Source organism: Pongo abelii, chromosome 2 (assembly GCF_028885655.2).
Source record: "Pongo abelii isolate AG06213 chromosome 2, NHGRI_mPonAbe1-v2.0_pri, whole genome shotgun sequence".
NCBI lineage: Eukaryota > Metazoa > Chordata > Mammalia > Primates > Hominidae > Pongo > Pongo abelii.
This window is the reverse complement of record NC_085928.1, coordinates 118,583,715-118,607,609: the sequence shown is the minus strand read 5'-3', so window position 1 is coordinate 118,607,609 and position 23,895 is coordinate 118,583,715. Positions and strand designations below refer to the sequence as shown.

The 23,895-nt window shown below is 35.4% G+C and overlaps 1 long non-coding RNA gene across 1 annotated transcript; it reads right to left on the bottom strand.

The window, feature by feature from the left end:
* Nucleotides 1–3,083: 3,083 nt before the first annotated feature.
* On the bottom strand, nt 3,084–22,252 carry LOC129058594 (uncharacterized). Its single transcript, XR_008523801.2, has 3 exons — nt 22,008–22,252; nt 12,254–12,370; nt 3,084–4,666 (listed from the first exon to the last, which is right to left on the bottom strand). It is a non-coding gene; the product is annotated as an uncharacterized LOC129058594 (long non-coding RNA).
* Between the last annotated feature and the right edge of the window lie 1,643 nt (nt 22,253–23,895).

Below are 23,895 nucleotides of genomic sequence, written 5' to 3'. Positions count from 1 at the left end.
TCTTGCTAGCGGTCTATCAATTTTGTTGATCCTTTCAAAAAACCAGCTCCTGGATTCATTTATTTTTTGAAGGGTTTTTTGTGTCTCTATTTCCTTCAGTTCTGCTCTGATTTTAGTTATTTCTTGCCGTCTGCTAGCTTTTGAATGTGTTTGCTCTTGCTTTTCTAGTTCTTTTAATTGTGATGTTAGGGTGTCAATTTTGGATCTTTCCTGCTTTCTCTTGTGGGCGTTTAGTGCTATAAATTTCCCTCTACACACTGCTTTGAATGCATCCCAGAGGTTCTGGTATGTTGTGTCTTGGTTCTCGTTGGTTTCAAAGAACATCTTTATTTCTGCCTTCATTTCGTTATGTACCACTTTAACTTTGGTGGTTTGGTGAGACCGCAGAAATTTTGACTTCCAAACCTGTGTTTTTTGTAATACCCCAAAATTTAAGGAATCTAGGTCCTGGCTAAGGGTTGCCATAAGGACTAGAACTTGAGTACTAGTTCACCTGTGCTTCCTTGGTCCCCGGAGGTGATCTGCAGCATGTGCTGCGGAATCAGCATAGTCATGGGGCTAACAGCACACTCTTAGTGAGTTGTCAAGACCGCTAGAAAGTATCAAGAGAAAATTGGGTGTAAAATTTAACTGGCAAATAGTATAAATTATTTTAAAGTTAAACCAAAAATGGCTACTACATATTATATAATTGACTATCATTTTAAAAGAAAAAACTCAAATTCAAGGACACTTTCTGTTTTAGAAACTAATATCAGGCTAGACTCAAAGTTTCCTCATGACCATGTTATGTCTCTGCTGTTGGTGGTATTAATATTGAATAGTTTGAGAAGCACTGATGGCTTAAAAAGTCTCGTTGTTATAACAGAATGGATTTACTTTCCTTTTGCCAATGATTGTTTCTTTTGAGGTAGGTGTTGAGGGACAGGTGAAGAGCTAAGTGTTCTCTTTTGTACAGAAGCATCCAAACATGAAGATGGCTATACAGATTTTATGCTTTATGGCACTAGCCTACCCCCATAACTCTATAGGTTACATGTAACATAGATATTAGCTCATTACCATCTGAACTACTTAACCTGTTGTCAGTCACAAAGTAAGGCCACAGCATAATAACGAGTTAAGGGTAGGCTATCCCTTGAGTGAGGAGAATATTTGAAGGATATGCCATGCATAAGAGAAGAAAGATCTTCATGGAGAAAAATAAATAAATAAAGACCGGCTTTAGTGTTTAGATCTTAGAAAAATAAGAGAGGGAACTTTTATTTCTGTTATATCTCTGAACTTTCTCATGACTCCCTAAGAAGGTTGGAGAACATTCAAAAGAGGTAGAGAATTTTTGAAGCTGATGTCCAACATTCTAAGATGATGCTGATTTGTTGGTGATCAAAGTCAACTCTTCAGCCTGGCATTTAAAACCCTTTGCCTCACTTTATTCATGTTATATTATCAATGTTATTTTTCATTACTCCCACTGATTTTCATTCTGCACTTGCTGCCCGGTCTCTCAGGACATTAATATTTATGTTTTTTCAGTGCCCATATCATTGCTCCCAGCACAAATTAGCAACTTAAGCTCATCAAAAATAGATCCATTCCTCCTCTAATGAGTATTATTGCCTTTGTGCTTGAAATTATAAATGGCAGCTATATTTTAAGTGCTAAAATATTTCAGGTATTTCTGACAAAATCTCAGTTCAAAAGTGAAACTAGTTCTTCAAGTGACTATGGTTTAAAGAAAGATACCTAAACCTCCTAAATAACAAAAGTATGGATTTTGAATTTTTTACTTCCATTTTAATAAAAGAAAAACTCATGTGCTTAAAAAATTAAATTGTTCTAAATGACTGACAGGGAAAAGATACAAATCTAATTGTTCTACCTTTTTTTACACTTGAGTGTAAGAAGCATAAATGTCCAACTCTGTTAGCCATGTGTGAATTATATTCATATTGATATTTCTAAGTAATATGTTTATTTGTGAACTTCTCATTTAGATATTATCTATTGACTTCTTATTCTAGTGGATTAGGATTTAGACAGAAAACATTCTCCTCCCTACCATTTCTCCTCTACATTTCAATATAGTTATTTTATACACACTGGTTAAGTCAATATTCACCATTTATGTGTATGACTGTCAATAACTTACCTCACTGAAATACACTCCAAATAGTCAGTTCCACTTAGTGAAACATGATTATGTTTTGTGTACTGCAAAACAATTTGTTTTCTTTTCTATGTACTTACTACAAATTCTTCTAAAATGTTTCCATTTTATCTCTCACTAAACACATTAGACAAATAATTCAGTGCATTTTATTTTTCCTAGGGACTTTTCTTTTGAAACCAATTTTCCTCATTCTCTAATCTAGAATTGTTGTTCTCTAGGCTACTGAGTACATATTGTCCCAGAACTGTCCTACATTATCTAGTGTTGATACCTGTTTCTTGAGCTCTGTTTTCTTAATTCTTAGTTTATTCCTACATCTTAGGGGAATATATCTTCCAAAGTTTCCTGTGAAGAAAGGTACTTAGGAAGTCAATTGAATACCGCTGTCTAACACTGTATTAGTTTTAGCCTTAAATTTGAGACTAGTTTGGTTGGGTATAGAATTCTAGAATTATAATTTTTTTTTTTTCAGAATCTTTGATGCATTATCTTTTACTTTCTAGCATTGCTGCCAAGAAGCTTGAAACCTTTCTATCCTCATATTTAGTATTTTACCTATTTTTTGTCCATAAAAGCTTTTAAGTTTTTTTTGCCTAGATCTTGACATTCTGAATTGTCGTATTGATATGCCTTGGGGTGAGGCTCCTTTCTGTTCATTGTGGTAGACAGACACAGCATGGCCCTTTCACCCTTGAAATATCTTTTTTTAATTATTTTATTTTTTATTTTTATTTTTTATTATACTTTAAGTTTTAGGGTACATGTGCACAATGTGCAGATTAGTTACATATGTATACATGTGCCATGTTGGTGTGCTGCACCCATTAACTCGTCATTTAACATTAGGTATATCTCCTAATGCTATCCCTCCCCTCTCCCCCCACCCCACAACAGGCCCCGGTGTGTGATGTTCCCCTTCCTGTGTCCATGTGTTCTCATTGTTCAATTCCCACCTATGAGTGAGAACATGTGGAGTTTGGTTTTTTGTCCTTGCGATAGTTTGCTGAGAATGATGGTTTCCAGCTTCATCCATGTCCCTGCAAAGGACATGAACTCATCATTTTTTATGGCTGCATAGTATTCCATGGTGTATATGTGCCACATTTTCTTAATCCAGTCTATCATTGTTGGACATTTGGGTTGGTTCCAAGTCTTTGTCTTTATTTTCTCCCCATATTTACCTGTTCAGTTCTTCTAATATTTCTGCTATATTTTTTGATCTCCTAGATTGATTGTTTCTATAATAGTCTTATAATTTATTAGCTATTTTACATCTTTGGCCTCTTATTTCACATTTCTGGAACTGCCTCAGTTTTAGTTTGGTATTTTCTATTATTTTTCTGCTCAAATTCAGTAATGAAATAGCTAAATTTTCTCTAATGCTTTTTAAAAAACATGTATTTTTATTTCATGGATGCAGTATTCTCTCATCTGTTTGAGGGTATAAAAGTTTTCTTCTTGTCAGTCAACTTTCTTTTCCTCTGTTTCTTTCATGGTCTCAGTTTCCTCTCTGGTTTTCTTTTTTTGTTTGTTTGTTTTTTTGTTTGTTTAGATTCTGTTTGTCACATTGGCAGCTCCCCTCATACATTATGTAACCCATGGTTGTTCTTGGTTGTCCATTTATATTGAAGAATGAGATGTTACATTAGTGATTTTTAAACTCTACATGTCTGGAAGGGATTTATGTACTAGTACAATCCACTGTAGAGCAATTGAGCTTCAAAATAGAATGTTGGTTTTGTTGATCTGTTGGTCTTTTTGGCCTTGGGCTGATCATCACTCCAAGAGCATCCTCTAATACATTACCTGAAGTTACCTGAAGTATGGACCTGGTTGCTAACAGTCTGGAAAGAGAGTGAGAGGGAGGTTAGGCTTTCCTTTAATGTTATTTCCAGCCTTGCACCTCATCCCATTCTCCACAGTTCTTGTTTGTCGGTCAGTGGATTCTCTTCATTTATCTTCTTGTTCTCTTGCTTTGGGTGCAAGGTGAGAAAGGTGGTAATCAGCTGACCATATGGAGTGTGAAGTCACTTGGAGGTATAAGAACCCCACACGTATAGTTTGGAGCAGTGTTCCTGTTTTTAGCCCCGTAAACCACTTCCAACTTCTGTGTTACCAGTTGACTTTTAACTCAGAGATTCTGTAGTGCTTCTGAGGTCAAATTCCCACCAAAAAGTTCTTCCTCTGTGAGCACTTAGCTTTTCTGCTTTAATTCTCCAGGAGACTCTAAGGTAGAGCTGCTCCTGTGTTCCGTCTGCATTTCATCTCCCCAAAAGTTTTGAAATTTTTAATCTACTGCTGTCACATTGCCTGTAGTCTTTGTCCTTGCTATTTACATACTTTATTCTATTATTAAAGTTTATGTGGGCTTTTGGAGAGCTGTGATATAAGTCTGCTATTTTATGTTTAAAATTCCATTTAGAGTAAGACAAGAACCAAGGTCTGATTGGGAAGAATCTTCTTTCCTGAAGTATGGACCTGGTTGCTAACAGTCTGGAAAGAGAGTGAGAGGGAGGTTAGGCTTTCCTTTAATGTTATTTCCAGGCTTGCACCTCATCCCATTCTCCACAGTTCTTGTTTGTGGAAATGGAAGTTAAGAGACATTATATACACCCTGGGTCTTTAAATTTTTATTACTATGAAACCTAATGAAATATAACTGAGTAAAATTATTTTTGCTTAAATCCTCAACCCTTACATCCACTGAAAAATGAAAAGATTGAGGAAAACTCTAAATAGAGAAATAAAAAAACTGCCACAATGCAGCCCACAAGCTCTGACCCATACCTTAAAAAGTCTGTGAAATATTCACTGAGGTGATAACGACTAACATGTATAATTCAAGGCTATAGAATTCACAGCTCACTCTAGCTCTCAAACTCTGGCCATTGACTAGCCTATCCTAGCCTGAATAATGTAGTAGTAGACATATAGGTGCATACTATAACAACATAAAATATATGGCATGGAATATATGGCTTGGAAGATAGCTGTCCATGAAACTGATATTAGAGGCCAGAAATGGAAGCTCATGTTACAGCAGAAAATATTTTATAATATTTTATAAATAGTAATCTACAACATCTTGGTAGGTAGACCATATGGATACTAAAGTGAAAGCAATTGGGTGCATTTGGCAAGGAATTAAAATAAAGGTTTGAGCTAATTAAATAATTGGCTAGCTTGAAAGCAGAAATAAAAGGGAGTAAATAGAGTTTAGAAATTTTGTAACAATGTAGAATTAGAATAGCTGATTGCCTTTATGTTCAAAATGTAAAGATAAAATTATGAAAGTCTTAAGACACATTAAAATTTAATTTGTTGAAATAAAGCAAATTAAGGGTATGACTTTACCTCTAGTATTAAAAAACTTAAATGAATTAAGATACCTGAAAGCAAATATAAGAATAAAGCATAGCATTTCCAGAATAGCTAGAGCAATAGGAAGACGAAATAGAAAAAAAGCACAAGTTACATGAAAACTCTGCTCTCAAAAACATTTCTGGCACAGAAAACTTTTTGGAAGGAAATGGATTAAAAAGTCTATTAAGATTTGAGAGAATTAGTCAAAGAAATCATGAAGCTGTATGTAAAAGTTTTCTGACTGGATCTTAGACACCTACCTATCATGAGCAGAATGCAGGCTGAGAAAGCTGTGCACCCTGTAAGAAGGTTGTGTTTCCCTAATACCTATATTAGAGAAAGCCACGGAGGAAAACAGTAAAGGAAGAACCCCTCCCAGAGTGGAGTCAGGGACCACATAGAACAATGCACAAGGAAGCTATTCCCAAGAGAAAAATTAGGGCCTAAACAAGGAACATTCCCCACCCAGGGTTGGGCTTTCACAATGTTATCCAGGCTAGCTACTTACAGGTTATCTTTCATGTTTTAAATAAGCTCCTATAAAAATAAATCAGAAAACTGATAGCACAGAAACTTTCTACTATTGATGGTTATCTTCATAGCTTTCTTATATAACGTTCCCATAAGCCTTGAGCAATACTTATTTTGAACTTCAGTGTGATTCAATATAGTGATTGTATGTGGTACTGTTTTCTGGATGATGGGTTCCATCACCAATTCCTCCAGTGATAGAGAGTCTACTGTACTGAGCTAGGACAAAGTTAGTCTTTGTCTATGAGACAAATGATAATGAAGGTAACCCAGACAAGTTAAAAATTTGAAACCCATCACTACAAATATTCTTTAGATATTTGTTTAGCGTTTATGTGAAGGTGTTATTAATAATTATATATTAACAAAAATTCGATATTTCTTTATAAAAAATAATTTTTACATGTGCTAAATATAAAATAATTTTTAACATATTTGTATTTATCTTTCATTTCACCCTTTTCTCCACTAGTTATATTTAAATGGTGTTACTCACTCACACTCAGAATAAAGTTAATTTACATGAATATACTTCCAAAAATCATGTTCAAGTTGTTTTAAAGTTTCTTTCTGGCTTTTGTACTGGAAAGCACCGTTCTGAAGGTCTTGTTCTTCCTTCCTTTCCTCAGTGATTTTCCAAACCAGGCATCATTTCAGCAATTGTGTTAGTCTGTTTTGCATTGCTATAAAGGAATACCTGAGAATGGATAATTTGTAAAGAAAAGTGGTTTATTTGGCTCATAGTTCTGCAGGCTGTACAAGCATGGCAGCAGCATCTTCTTTGGATGATGCCTCAGGAAACTTTTGCTTATGGTGGGAGGTGAAGAGGGTGCAAGAGAGAAAGGCTAAGGTGCCAGACTCCTTTAAACAACCAGCCCTGGCAGGAACTAAAAGAGTGCGCACTCACTTACTACTACAGGGCAGTATGAAGCCATTCATGAGGGATCTGTCTCCATAACCCGAACACTCCCATCAGGTTCCACCTCCAACATTGGAGATCCCATTTCAACGTGAGATTTGGAGGGGACAAAACCTTCAAACTACATCAGCAATGAAATGAAAAATTTTGAAATGTATATATTGACATAAATTGCTTTTTTTCCCCTGAAGACATCACTGTAGCATGCAGGAAGCCATGCAGTTTTATGATATCCATGGTTCATGAGTACTGACTTTACGAAGGGCTGATTGCAATGGTGGCAACATGCTAAGATAAAACTCCTCCCAGGAACCAGATATTGCTAGCCAAGAATTGTTTTTTCAATTTTTAAATTCAAACTCTAGGATTTTGTTGACTTCAACTGGACTGAATCCAGATTACATTTCAGTAGGTACATGAGAATTCTGCATGGAAATCTAAGTTTATGCTTGTGGTGCTTTTATGCTCCTATGGAGTGGCCACCTGAAAATTGCTGCTCTGGTTTATCCTTCAACCAGCTCTTGGTTTCCATTACGCTCATTGAGCTAAAGCTTATGTTTGGAAGTTCTCAGACATTTTCTCTGTTTAATTGATTTGGTAATAATTTCTATTTAGACTCCTCATGTACTGATGAATGTCTGATGAAGATACACAGTCAAAAGCAAACAAGGCAGCAGTGATTCCCACACTAGATACTAAGTACCTAAGTGCATTTAGTAGCCTTTGTGGAAGGGGAGTGATGAAAAAAATTGAGTCTTATTTTAAAAGATTTGTCTTGCTCTACTGACATCACGGAGCTGCCTTGAATGTTGAATATGTTTGTATATATAAAAGTGCCTTTGCAAACAGAGGGGCTAGTTCATCATTAGTGTCAGGAACAATAACTTTCAATGGTTATCCTCTCTACTTTCCATCAGTAAAAATGAAAATACTGATACTTAGGTAAGTATCAGGTATCACATTAAAATCAATATCCTCTTTGACTTTTTCCAATCCTTTTTCTTTTCCACTTATTCCTCCCTAAGAGAATACTCAAGAAAGTAAGTTGTAAAGTGGAAGTTTTACTTAGTCTCTACCCAGATGGCATAAATATTTCTAAGTAATTTTTCTTTATAGATAGTAGTCAAACAACTGAAACATTATCAGAGTTATTTTGAAAGCTACCCTTCTACCCTACCCCCAAAAATATGTTCTTGAGGCTTTGATAAATAGAAGATGGATTTTGTTTTTATTTAAAATATAAAACTTCAAATTTGCCTAGGACTTTTCATATTGAGCTGGGCGGGGGGACGCTTGAAACTTAGGAAGTTAATAAGAAAAAAGTTAGACACAACTGAATAGTCTCAGTTACTTATCCTTAGAAATTTAAATCAAATCCTATAACCTTTTTAAGGTACAACCAATTAAAAAAGACCTTAGTGAGATACAGAACATTTTGAGGGATGATTTGCAAAAGCTTATAGCAGTAGATAGAAAGACAGCATGCTATTTCTAAACAAAGCAATGTAAAAGATTCTGATGTAGAAATGTTTGCAAAGGAGTAAAGCAAAATTGAAAGTGAGAAATTATTATCCAAAGTGTTCTATTGTGTTGGATGCGTTTATAATCAGTTTGGGGAGAAAGGATAAAAAGAAGCAGAGGGACATATTGGAATAAGCAGGAGGAAGAAGGCAAAATCATTTCCTTGAATGTGAGCTCTATTGTAGAATACAGAAAGTCCAACAGAAGGTAAGAAATCATACGTAGCGCTAAGACAAGGGCATAAATGAGTAGATAAGTGGCAGAGAATGGGGCTGAGTTTCTAATATTTTTATATGCATTGTGTGGATAGCTTAACATTGAGAATAATGTAGGGAAGCATTGTTAACTGTTTAGACACCATAACTTCAGACTCATGATTCAGTTTGGGCAGAAAATAGCACCAAGCAGGAAGGGAGAAGGGAAGAAAGGAAAAACAAAATTAAAAAAAAAAACATTGATTAGTACATCCTGACACATCGTTAAGTACTTTACATAACTTATCTCATATTGATGTCATTCACTATTTTTCTCCAGTTATGAGTAATGCCATTCTTAATGAAACTTAAGGAAGTATAGAAAAAATAGAAAGTATTTATAATCTAACTACCTTACATGTCTATAAACCACATAGATTTCATAGAATTTATGCCATAAAATACAGCGTTTTACATAATGGTTGGTTTTTGTCTTTTTTTTCTGCTTGCCATGGTCATTGTCACATTATTACCTACTCATGGAAAAACTAGTATTTAATGATATCCCTTGATTATTACCTTGTAAGTTACTTGGAAGATGATATCAGAATTGGTCTCAACCCTATATCAAATATCTACATTTATTTTTTCGAAACTTTTTCTTCAAAATGCACTATAAGAATAAAAAAATAGCAGAGATAATGCTAGCTTCTCCTAACACTTTCCTGTAGAGAAATTTGTGGATCAACTAAGAATGAGCCCTCACTGATTACATGGCAAAATGTATCCATGTGGATACAAGCCTGTCTTTGTGGCTAATGATGACAGTTTTAAAAATAATTATAATTTTGATATTTGTATTTTTTCTGTTTACTATTTCATACCAATTGCCTTCTGGATATAAAATATTTAATCATATACTCAATTATAATTAAGCATTTCAGGATATTGGGTATGATTATATACAGTAATAAAGGGGTGATGTTAATATGATAGTTTTTTGTGCTGCCTCAGTTATCTGGAAATTATGACAGCCAAGTCACATTAGCATGTTATTGCTGTCTGAGGTTAATAGCATGCTATCTAATGTGGAAAACCAATAAGATAAGCTGGGCCTCTTTTTCCTAAGGTTAAAATGACAAAGGGCGTGGACTTCTGTGTAAATTTTTTTACATAGAATCCAATTAACTGTATTGATTAAAAATATAGTTATATTTTGAAATAGATAAATATATATATACACACACACACACACACGGATATTATTTTGTGCTCCTTTAAGCTTCTTTTGTAGTAAAAGGCAGAACATTGAGGGAGAATAAAGCCAGGCTAGAATCAACCCTAACCCTAACCCTAATGTGTGCATGTGTATATGTGTGTGTGTGTGTGTGTGTGTGTGTGTGTGTGTATTTATCTATCTCATAAATATAGTAGGCAATGTGTTTCTAAGTTTCAGTAGGTTACTGGGGGATGACACAATAATAATGCATTCAGATATGAAAGGAAAGGATTTAATCTAATCCTTCCTTACACAGGGAATAATCTGGAATTCATAGAGGCTCTTAACAGTCAGTGTCAGTTGGTATTACATTTTGCTCTGAATTACAAAGCCTCCTAGTATAATTGTACATATAAAGTTGGTTGGTTTTACTGAGCCTTTTCCTTGGTTTCCAATAAAAACAAAGAATATCAAGCGAACAAACAAAAACTAACAATGGGTTGTTGCCAAAAAAGTTGTTCTTAACACAGAACAAAAAAGGAAAAATGCAATTTTGTGTAATAGCATCTCCTCTTCTAAATCATTATTTCACATTTATTAGATCCTTAGCATTTTTAACTTATAATAAACACTTTCTCTTTCATTTTCCTATCCTTTAAGCTTCTTTTGTAATAAAAGGCAGAACACTGAGGGAGAATAAGGGTAGAATCAATAGAATAAGTTTTGCAGTGTCAAATAGACCAAACTTGGTTCAATTTATAAGCCAGGGTAGATTTTTCATTGCCAACTTGAACTAGATCTACACTGAGGCTCATTTATTTCACAGAGCTGATAGAAAGTTTTCTTGTTGCTGTTCCTAAGGCACAAAATTGATTTTTCTAAATGAAAGTGTAAAATTATTTCAATAAAATTGCTGGCACCCTTTTTTCTTTACTGTAAGCTCAACATGTAAAACCATATTTCATTTGGCATTTCCCTCTCTCAGTTGTCAGTACTCCCACGATAGAAATGGCATTCATTTTTAGGCACAGTGAGTGAACAAAAGAATTGAGAATCTACATTGCAAAAGAGCTATGGACTGGCTTACTTTTTCTGATTACTCTGGTGTGCCTAGCAATCCCTTGCTGGTGGAAACTGTTTTGAGAACATACCCACATAGAACAGGAGATGGAGCTCTTGACTAACATGAATTCAAGTTGCCTACCATCTTTTTAGATTAACGTCATTTACTTTATCCTACACAATTCAAAGACTTCCAGAAATCAAGGCTAAGTAATTTCCCCTGATTATCAGTTATTTGTGTTAGGAAGTATTCAATTTGGGGAATTAAAGTCCTGCCAGACTCAGGGTCATTACTTTAAAACAATGAGAACTTGAAGCAGAAGCTCTGAGTCCCAGAATTGTGAGAGTCAAGGAAATCACTGCACTGGGACAATGCTCCACAAAGAATGTGTGTGTGTGTGTGCGTGTGTGTGTGTGTGTGTGTACCTGTGACAAAGGTAAGCTTTGGCTCTCTTTGACACTAATAATTGACTCTTAACAGTCTCATGTAAAGTATCTGCAAATGCAGCTTTAAGACCTTTCTTTTAGCCAATTGTTCCATCTGTAGTCCTTTTATATAAATAGTGGAACTACTTCTGGGGTCTGTTGATTGACTGACTTTTGAGGATGGCCACACATGGCTTCTGTTTCTTTTCTGAATATGCTCTTTTCTTTTCAATATTCCCATTTTGTTTTCCAGCTTTATTCTAGGTAGATTTTCTTTCATTGTTTTTCTCTTTATATTCTATTCTAATGGTATGAAATAATTTTGGAAGTAAAAACCCCTCACAGTTCAAAAGAAGGAAGCAAAAGGGCAGAGTTTTAGGCATTATTCTTTGTGGCAAAATACTAAAAAGACAATTATTTCTTATACTTGTGAATAATTGTATTTGCTGGACTTTTCTTACTGTATTTGGCCCATTAGGAATTTTCCAAATTACTCATCCATGTGTTGAAGTATAACCCTCTTTAGAAAAAGCTTCTGTGACACCTTAACTGAAGCCACTACAGTTCAAGGTGAATATATGAGAGGTCCCCATTGGACAAAACACTCTGCATAAAGCGCCTTGGAAATGGCTCTTATTAGCTCATCCTCTTTGTTTCATTCCTAGTGAAGTCACTCACTGAAGAGGGAGTCAGCAAAATGCTAGTTAAGTAATAAATAAGGGTGAGAAAGACAGGTTAGACCCCCACTCACAGCATCTCATCTCAGCTTTTGCAAATTTGAGAACTTCATATAGAGATTACCTGTGTTTCTAAGCCAGGCAACTATGGACAGTGCTCACACTTACCACTAGGTTTCTGAGCCCATGAAGCAGTCTTCTCTTTGCAGCCTCTAAGAGACGGTGCTTTCTTCAATTTAAGTTTTGGGTTAGGAGAGGATCCAAAAGGGTTTTCTTTGTGTCCTCCTGAAACAGTAACACTAGAGGTAAAAAATGACTTGATATTTATTTATAATCACTAAAAGGCAATAAGGTAAGGCTACTTTCAGTGAAGATGCATTCCATGCAACCCACTGTGCCAGATATATTGGCATATATTTTCAGAATAATACCTAGGAGACTGTCTTATCCTATAAATTGTATAATAAAAAATCCTGGGGCTAAAACCTTGCTGTGGAACAGAGGTGACATATATGCAGACATGATAAAATGTCTATGCAAAGTGTGACAAGTCACAGAGCATCAGTGGCAAGGAGGGAGTGCAGCAATGGTTGGTATCAGCAATGGTCAGGAAGGACTTCTGAAGAAGGGAAGTTTAACCTGAATTTTGAAGGATGGATAGGATACCCTTGGACTGACAGGAGAGGAAGGAGAAATTGAAGACAGAGAAGAGTAGGGTCATGCTGCTGGCAGATGAAAGCACAGGGGCATGGAAGAAAGAGTTATGAGGAGTCCTGTTTTTGCAGAGTGTGAAATGCTGAAGTTGGGGGCATGGAGAAGTATGCTTTTGAACTGCTTGCTTGTGCTACCTGTTGCTCACTCTTAATCACGTAAATGATAGGGGCATGGTAAATGGTTTGCAGACTTACTCCCAAATTTCTCTTACTGTGTGGAAAGGAAAGAGGATACTGTTGTCTCAGTGCCTCTTAAGTCTCCAAGATTCTTGGTGTGGTGAGGATAACATTTGACTTGGAGTTTTTAAGAGGAACTTAAGGCTGTTCGGCATATATTTTTAGAAAAATGTTTCACATGTTTTCTAATTGTGGTGAATTTGCTATGTAAAGAAGTTCTACGTTGTTAGATACTGTGAATCATGTGACATATTTAATTTGTAACAAGCCAAAATCAGAGTTTCTTACATTGAATAACATGGTGCTTTTTTGGAAATGGATAATGAGGAGTGCTCATTATAAATGTGCACAACATGTCATTTGCCTATGAATAAGCCTATCAGTAACAATTTATATGTGATACTCTGTCAGGCCTGGTGATAAGCAAGCTCCTTTAATGGAGATATAGCCTGTGTAGTTTCAGTTGGTGGCATTTGTGGGCACCATTTGACAGGAACAAGGAAACAAGATTATTTTTGGTTGCAGTTAATTTATGGGAAAGAAATAGAGCAACAAGAAGCTGTGAACCTAGACTTAGCGGGACTCCAATGGAGTACATTTTAACATTATACTTTTGAATTCTATATGAGGTATTTTCTGTTTAATCTCTGGTGAAAACAATGTTTACATTGTGTGGTTAATTTAGGACTTAATAGAAAAAAATATGTATTTTCCTGAAAACATAGCATGTTCCTTTTTTATAAGGTAATCTATAATTATCTCCTTTTTATTAGCTGTAAAAATCACTTATAATTAATCACAATGTCCATATTAGCCTGGCATTTCATATGTTTATATTCTGTTATTGCTCCTTTAGTAATCCTATTTAAATTTTAGCAATAGTACTATAAAAAGAGTCTCTATTATGTATTAGAGATACTATTTTTCTTCTTTCTCTTTTATAGTGAATGATATTATCATTTGCTCCTAGTGTAAGTATGATCTGAAAGTTACAATGAAACTTATATTCATTTGCGGATGAAGACTGGTCCCGGTGGTTTTCCTTAATTATATAGATGTAATATTACTAAGCATCTATTGCTGGAGGGAGGATTTGAGAAAGGCAATAAAAGGATGTTAGGAAACTTTTTAGGTTTCTATCATGGATACCCTTATAGTCAAATCCAGTCACAAGTAAAAAAGTAGGTTAATTTGGAGGGCTTTTTTGAGAGAGAAAATAACAGTATGCATACTTTAAATGTGTAATAAGAGTAATAGCTTTTTAAAAAGAGTTTGAGGGGTCTTGAAATTTATCAAGTCTAATAATTTCTTCTTACATATGAGAAAATTGACATACCAAGAGATTAATGACTTTCTGAGTATCATGCATTAGAACACAGATTTTTTGTTTGTTTGTGTGTTTGCTCACTTTTGTTTTTGTTTTGCAAATATCACAAAATACTAATCAAGCTTTTGGAATTCTGATATAATACAACAAAAGATTAACATAGCTTTTGTTAACTTTAGTCAGTCACATCCTGATTTACACTGAAATAGTGATCTGCATCAGAACTAGAATAATAAAACTGAAAGTAAGTTTCTTCCATCATGAATATATGCTATTCTGCAACTAAATAATATTCAGTCCTACTTTTTTGTTTATCTCATCAAGCCTTGCTAAAAAAGACTGTATTTCCTAAGTCCAACCTACACTGCTATGTGTTCAAGCGAATTTAATGATCTTTAGAGGCACTATGTTCCTAGGGAGGTATCCTAGTTTTCTATTTTTTAAAAAAGATATTTTTAGAAATAGTTTGGCAACATAAACCCAGAGTTTTCAAATATTTACACATGCCTACCTAAATTGCCAATTTCTTAAGGAATAATGGGAAACAACTTTATGTCAAATTTCACAATGCTATTATTTATGAGATTGAAACATAACAGAAATAGAAATATAAAAATAGATCAAATATCTCTAAAATCTGAAAGCAGATATTTGGCAAAACATTAGGCAAACATTAAAATTTGTATAATAACTTGAGAACATGCAAATGTTAATTGTTATAATGCAGAGAACAAACTAAGACTAAGTGTTAGATGTAGTATCCCTGAATAATGACAACTGAGAAATTAAATTTGCTTCAAATAATTTTTTGTATGTTTCTGTTTTTCTGCATGGAAAATACTTCATATTATAATCAGGAAATGGCTTACTGAACTATAGATGAAAGAAAATGATAAGAGGACAGGCTTTTAAAAGCCACAATGTAGAATGATGTGAAACAGGAAAAACATATACAGTTATAAAAAATGCTGTCCTTTTAATTTTCAGGAGCTAGGGGACCTAGCTTAAAGCCATTTAATTTCTCAGTATTACTAAAAAATTCACACTTGTGGATTCTGCTCTCGTTTTCAATTCATGGGAAAAAATACATTTTTATTACTCACTGTCAACTTCTCATTTTCTGCTCTGTCACCTTGACCCTTCTAACATCTTCCTATTTTCCTTCCACTATATTTCTCTGTGAATTTGGGAACAAACTGTAACTGAAGTTTGTTTAAAAACTCAAGGCATTTGGGCCTTCCATTTTGCAAACACTAAATATTGCTGTAGGAACCCATTCATTCTGCACAAAATAATAAAAATGAAATAAAACCTTTCCTGCTGTGTATTTTGAATTACATGATAAATCTGTTAGTTCTCCCATTTTTCTACCTAAAGAAAACCTTGGGGTACAATTTTTCTTACTAATATTATTATTAGATAATTAATGGTATTAGAATATAAATGTTTCAGAGGATGATTCTTAAACACTTTTTTTGTATTAACCATTGTTTCTCACCATCTTTGGTGATTTTTGTTTTTTCCCTGTGGCTTTGTATGGATGACACACCCATCTCCAAATACTTGACAAATATTATAAATCAGATGCTGGCAAGCTTTCTCTGGAAGGAGTAATTGGTAGTAAACATTACAGACTTTGTGAGCCCCACACAGTCTCTTCTGCAACTACTCAAATCTGGCAATTGCAGCCTGAATGCAGTCATAGATGATACGTAAATATATGGGAGAGGTTGTTTTCTAATAAAACTTGATTTATGCACACTGAAATTTGTATTTCATATGATTTTCACATGTCACAAAATGTTATTCTTCTTTTGATATTTTTAAACCATTTACAAGTGTAAAAACTCTTTTTAGCTTTCAGACAGCAAAAAAAAAAAAAAAAAAAAAAAAAAGTGAATGACATGCAGGTATTGGCTAGCAAACCATATTTTCCTGATCTCTGCCATGAATCAAGTGGGAACACACTAATCAGAGCCTCTGATGAAGGTAACAACCTTGTCCCCTTGTCCTGGTCCTCAATTTCATGTTCTTCAGATCTTTCATTGCAGTGTTACTTGGACACATCCTCAATAACTTGACATCTAAACCTTTGTTCTGTGTCAAAGATACAGAAACGGCCACAATTCTTTACAGCTCCTACCAGGAGATGGAAGAGGGAGTGTATACTTATGCAAACAGGCTCTTCTTGTGACTTCTGCCAATAGAAGGTAGCAAAAGCAATAATGTGCAGATTTACCTAGGTCTTTTGCTCACTGCTGCCTCACTCATAGAATGTGACATCATGTTTATGGAAACATCACTGCATGGCTTGTGGGAGGGTGAGAAACCTCTTGAAAAGTAAATTACCCATTTCAGCAGAGGCATCTAAGTCTCAACTGACTAAAAGGAAGGTCAGCAAATCCAACTGATCTGATAAGGGTGGCCCAGATTAACAGAAATGATCCACTGAGTTCAGCCCAATTTGCCAATTCACAGATATCTGAGCTAAATAAATACTTACTATTTAATCCACTCTATGTGGGGAAATACGTTGCTCAAGACAAGAAATAGATACGTCATAGCTACTATTTGAAAAGATATCTATGACAAAACATGAGCAGAAGGTGAAGGACTAAATGTAGTTCTCCAGTATAAATAGAAAGAGTCATGAGAAGAACTGCATATTTAGGAGAAAAAAAATGAAACATTATGAGATTAAGGAAAGGAACTAGCACTTTTGGGGTCCTATTATGTTCCAGGGATAGTTTCAGGTGATTTGTTCCCTTATCTCCTCCAAGTAGCCTTAGAAGTCAGTGTAATTCAGAAACACATTTCCTTAAGTTTAAAAAGGTGACTAGCAAAGTAGGATACAAACATCATCCTGTTTGACTTCCAAGTCCTTTCCAAGGCATTATGTTCTCAGAGTCTTATAACAAAGTATGATTTGAACTTATTATCTGGACTTATGGAGACCTTGAGTACTAACTGTGTTTATGGCTTTACTACTTTTCTTGTTTATTTTTGAAGGTACCTTAAACATTTATTTATTAAAGATATGGGATAGACAGCCACACAGTTAAGAACTCGCACAAGTAAGATCTTGATAAAATGATATATAAATTTTAAATTCCTATTTCAGGAAGACTAGACATTAGCAGACAAGAAAGTTCAGCAAACTTAAAAAGGCAGAACAAGTGGACTACAGAAGGAGAAAACAGAGAGGCAGGCGAGTTCATGGAGAGGAGAGAGACAGAGAAGAGCCTATAAAACTCTAGATTCCAAAAGGCCTTAAAACTTGGAAACACTTGTTTCGTTCACGGGCAGAAGTGAAAAATGTATCTAAATAAGGGTGCTTCTGTGAAAAACTAAAGATGAAATAATTGACACCCAAGCTGTCTCCATAGGTGCAAAACTCGCAGCAACTGGGTATCCACATCACTCCCTATCATAGGAGAAAACATCAAACTGTGTATTTGTAGAGAAAATGAATGTCCTTGGAGAAAAGACTTCAGAATTCAGGCAGTGAGGAGCTTCAACATAATTGACCATTTCCATGGTGAAATAGCACAATCATATATTTCCCCTTTGTGTTACACAGAGCCCTAAAGTCAGGTTTTTTTCTTCTTCTTAAAATCCAACCAACAGTCAAGATCACCAACTATTTGACTAGCAGCAGATAAACAAATGAAAGAAAAATCCTGAATGAGAAGGAGATAATTTAGGAAACTGAAAACAACATTTAAGAAAACTAACTAGGATAAAAATGTGTTTGTTTGAAACCACAAAAAAATACATAATAAAAAAGGAAAAAGAGGTAATGTTTGAAAATTAAAGGCATGAATGAATGTTAAAATGAAAAATCAATAGAAATTTTGGAAGTCTAAGTCAAATAAATCTATCAAAGAAGAGAACCAATCCAGGATCTATAATGACAGTATAGGAGAATCCAGAAGGCTTATTACCCAGTAAGAAGAAATTCTAAGAAAAGATAGAAAACATTAAAGAAAAATTACAAGAGAATTTCCTGTATCAGAAAGGCACATATTTCCTGGTTAAGAGGTCTACTTAGTGAACAATACCATAATTGAAAATTATGCCCACATATGCATCATTCCAATGTTGAAGAACTGTATTAGTCCATTCTCACGCTACTATGAAGAAACACCTGAGACTCGGAAATTTATAAAGGCAAGAGGGGTAATTGACTCATGGTTCTGCACTGCTGAGGTGGCCTCAGGAAACTTACAATCATGGCAGAAGGCAAAGGAGAAGCAGGCACCTTCTTCACAGAGTGGCAAGATGGAGTGAGTGCAAGCAAGAGAAATGCCAGATGCTTATAAAACCATCAGATCTCATGAGACTCACTCACTGTCATGAGAACAGCATGGGGGAACCACCCTCATGATCCAATTACCTCCACTTGGTCTCACCCTTGACATGTGAAGATTATGGGGATTACAATTCAAGGTGAAATTTAGGTGGGGACACAGAGCCAAACCATATCATTCTGACCTGGCCCCTCCCAAATCTCATGTCCTCACATTTCAAAACACAAGCATGCCCTTCCCACAGTCCCCCAAAATCTTAACTCATTCCAGTGTTAACCCAAAAGTCCAAGTCTAAAGTCTCAACCAAAATAAGCAAGTCACTTCTGCCTATGAGCTTGTAAAATCAAAAGCAAGTTAGTTACTTCCTAGATTAAATGGGGTACAGGCATTGGGTAAATATATCCATTCCAAATGGGAGAAATTGGTCAAAACAAAAGGGTTATCGGCCCCATTGCAAGTTCAAAATCCAAAAGGGCAGCCATTAAACCTTAAAGTTCCAAAATGATCTCCTTTGACTCCTTGTCTTACATCCAGGTCATGCTGATGCAAGAGGTAGGCTCCCATGGCCTTGGATAGCTTTGCCCCTGTGACTTTGCAGGGTACAGCCCCCCTCCCGGCTGCCTTCATGAGCTGGTGTTGAGTGTCTGTGGGTTTTCCATATGCATGGTGCAAGTTGTTGGTGGATCTACCATTCTGGGGTCTGGAGGACAGTGGTACTCTTTGCATGGCTCCACTAGGCAGTGCCCCAGTGGGGACTCTGTGTGGGGATTCACACCCCACATTTCCCTTCTGCACTGTCCTAGCAGAGGTTCTTCATGAGGGCTTTGCCCCTGCAGCTAACTTCTGCCTGGACATCCAGGCATTTCCATACAACCTCTGAAATCTAGGCAGAGGTTCCCAAACCTCAATTCTTGTCTTCTATGCACCTGCAGGATCAACACCACATGGAAGCTGCCAAAGATTGGGGCTTGCACCCTCTGAAGCAATGGCCTGAGCTGTAACTTTGCCCTTTTTACCACAGATGGAGCAGCAGGGACGCAGAGCATCAAGTCTGGAGGCTGCACACAACAGAGGGGGCCCTGGCCCTGGCCCATAAAACCATTTTTCCCTCCTAAGCCTCAGGGCCTATGATGGGAGGGGCTTCTGTGAAGGCCTCTGACATGCCCTGGAGACATTTTCTCCATTGTCTTGGCTATTAACATTCAGCTCCTCATTTCTTATGCAAATTTCTGCAGCCAGCTTAAATTTTTTCCCAGAAAATGGGTTTTTCTTTTCTACTGCATCATCAGGCTGCAAATTTTCCAAACTTTTGTGCTCTGTCACCTCTTGAATGCCTTAGAAATTTTTTCCACCAGATACCCTAAATTGTCTCTCTCAGGTTCAAAGTTCCACAGATCTCTAAGGCAGGGGCAAAAAGCCACCAGTCTCTTTGCTAAAGCATAGTAAAAGTGACCTTACTCCAGTTCCCACAAGTTTCTCATCTCCACCTAAGACCACCTCAGCCTGGATTTCATTGTCTATATCACTATCAGCATTTTGGTCAAAGCCATGAAACAAGTCTCTAGGAGGTTCCAATCTTTCCCACATCTTTCTGTCTGCTTCTGAGTCCTCCAAACTGTTCCAACCTCTGCCCATTACCCAGTTTCAGAGTCGCTTCCACATTCTCAGGTATCTTATAGCAAGGCACCACTCTCGGTACAAATTTACTGTATTAGTCTGTTCTCACACTGCTATGAAGTAACACCTGAGACAGGGTGATTTGTAACGGAAAGAGGTTTAATTGATTCACAGTTCTGCGTTGCTGGGGAGGCCTCTGGAAACTTACAATCATGGCAGAAAGCAAAGGAGAAGCAGGAACTTTCTTCATAGGGCAGCAGGATGGATTGAGCACAAGCAGGGGAAATGCCAGATGCTTGTAAAACCATCCAATCTCATGTGACTCACTTACCATCACAAGAATGGCATGGAGGAAACTGCCCCATGATCCAGTTACCTTCACCTGGTCCTGTCCTTGACATGTTAACATGATGGGGATTACAATTCAAGGTGCAATTTGTGTGGGGACACAGAGCTGAACCATATCAAGAACTATAAGGATAATAAAAAATATTAAAAGTATTTGGATAGGAGAAAATAGTTATTGACAAAGGAACAAAAGGCACTATGGTCTCAGACTTATGAGTAACATTACAGAAAGCTAGACAATGCCATTTAAAGTTCTGGTAGAGCATATTGTTTTCCTAAAACACATTCTCAATGACATAGGAGGATGGATTAAAGATATTTTATTTGGACATTGCTTGAGGATATGTACAAGTAAAATATAAAATAAAGCAAAAAAAAAAAACAGAAAGTGATGGGATTTAGGATTGCGTCTAATCAGAAAAGAAATTAAATCCAGAATTCAACAATGCAAGAAGCAAAAAAAAAAAAAAAAAGACTAATATTCAAATAGTAGTCCAGGAGGTCCTGGGGAAATGATTTCCTAGGACATTAAGGAAATCTTCATTTACTGGGTGGAATTTTAAGTAGTTATGTATAAATTGTAGGATAACACAAGAAGCTCCACATACCCATGGCCTGGTTTCAACGATTAACACATAACACATGACCAATCTTTGCTACATTTTAATATCTGTCATGTCAGAAATTTAATAGATGTTTAGAATTATGTAAAATAGTATACTATTATATATATATATATAGAGAGAGAGAGATAGCTGAATGATAAGCTACAATTTTTTAAAAATGGCTGTCCATTAAAGGAAGAGGAAAGACATTGTTTTCATTAAATGCCTTTGCATATCATTTGTTTTTTAAGAAACAATTCATGTACACAATAAAAATGTATATAACAATTAAGATAGAATGAAAGATAAATACAATATAGTTAATGAAAACCAATAAATGTTGTTATTCAATTTCTTTCAATCAGCAATAAGGAAATCGAGGCCCTAAATTGTTAAGTGAATTTTTATAGTAGCAATTTACAAATTTAGAGGTAGTGACATGCCTGAAACACAGATTTCAAACTACTGGCCACTAAACACTAAATCATCTCATCATTAGAGATGAATGGTGTGGAAAATATTACTGTTAAAGATTTATTATTGTCTTATTATTCATGAGACAGTATAAAAAGAAGATAAGCCAGGTTTCAAAAGTCTGGCAAATAACTACATATATTATAAACTTCATTATAAAATTACAGTACAAAATATCTATTAGATTCACCTTTGGTGAAAAAATGGTGCTCAACATATTATTTAAGGTAATTTTCGGATTCCTAGAAGAGATATCATCCATAAAAAAGACAGTTATTTATCTCTTGATAAGCAGCTTTGTAACAGTTTTTGTTCAGTTCTATGAAACTTTTAATTTAGTACAATACTTACTCAGCAAATAGCTATTAATTTTTAATGAATATTTGCCTCAATGTTGTAAGATTTTGCAAATTATATCGAAACCAGAGAACCTTAAACTTGGTTATAGTGAAGTTCTGGAGGCTAAATAGCACATGGTCACCCTTGACATGTCATCTTAGGTTAGATTCCTTAGAAGCCAGACCTGTGACAAGGATTCTTGTTTAAGTGATAGACTGAGAAGTGTGCTCAGAAGCAAGGACGTGGGGGAAGCAGGATACAGCAGGAAAAGCTAAGAAACAATGTGATGTCAACAAGAGTCTAGCTGCAGTCTGATCTCATGGGGAGTTCCGGAACATGAACTATATCACAGTTTGTCCCACCAGAGTCAAGGTGCCAGTCTTTTTTGTGGTCCCATTTAAGTAAGTCATTGACCAAGGCAGGGCACGACTTTTTGGGCCAGGGGGTTCCATTCAGTAGAAGGCAAGTTTGAGACCAGAAAAAGGAACATCTGTGAGCCTTTAATAGCCAAAATTCATTGCAGCTGGAGGATGAGTACAATAACTCAGGAAATGAGATCTGAGTGGGTTACTGAAGTCAGATTCAAGGAATGAAAGATTTTTAATCAAAAAATCTATTTGAACACAAAGTTTACAGTTATACTTGAGCAGTGCTATCTCCCCTTATTTTTTCTCAAGAGTTTCTTTAGAGGCACATTTGCTTTTAGAAAATCATTAATAAAACTACATTCTCCAAATAGATCATTTGGAGATATAAAAAAAAAAAAATCATCAACTTTTGGAAATGGTTCCCTATAGTGAACGTGGTACCCTTGATTAATTAAGTTTACTCCCATGAGTTTACATTTTAATTTTAAAATGAATGTAATATTAGTCTATTTCTCTATATAGATGAGGATTCTGTGAGATAACACACATGCTTAGCACTGTGTCTGGCTCAAAGTAAACATAATCCCAAAAGTTAAGTCTAAAAATAGCAAGTTTAATAATTATATTATCCCAAATCATCACCTAAAAGGGAGTTTCATGGATAAGAGAAAACACTTTTGGGGCTTAACTTCCTGTATGATATTCAGAAATTTGGGAGAAGGGTATCTTATTTTGAACATTGTGTCACTAAAATTTATTCTTTAGGACATGACAAGGAGATAGGAGCTCATGTTATTTTCTTCTTTGTAACAGCTTTATTGAAATATAATTGACATATAACAAACTCCATATATTTAAATTGCATTATTTTGAGTCAAAAATGAATACAAAACCAAGACCTATAAGGTCAGGACCACAGTCAGCTTAATGAATGTATCCATTACTCCCAAAAGTATCCTTATGTCCATCTGTGATCCCTCCCTTCTGCTTCTCCTCACATTCTCCCAGAAACAACTGCTGATCTGCTTTCTGTCCATATATACATTTCCATTAATTTCCCTTTTCTAGAATTTTATATAAATGAAATTATACAGTATGAATAATTTTTGTCTGCCTTCTTTCTCTCAGTGTATTTATTTTAAGATTTATCTATGTTATGTGTATCAATAGTTCATTTCTCTTGCTAAATAATATTCCTTTGTATACCAAAATTTACTTCTCTGTTCAGCTATTGATGCAACTTTCATGTCATTTCCAGATTCTGGCTCTTAGAAATAAAGTTGCTATAAAAATTCATGCTCACGTCTTGTGCAGACATATTATTTTATTTCTCTTAGGCAATTCCTAGAAATAGAAAGGCTTGGACATAAGACAGGAATGCATATAACTTTTAAAGAAACTGCCAAACTGCTTTCCAAAATGGTTGTACCATTTTACATCTCCACAAGCACTATATGGGAGTTCTTGTTTCTGCAAACCTTTGCCAACACTTTTTATTATCAGTCTTTTTAATTTTAGCTTTTTTAGTAAGT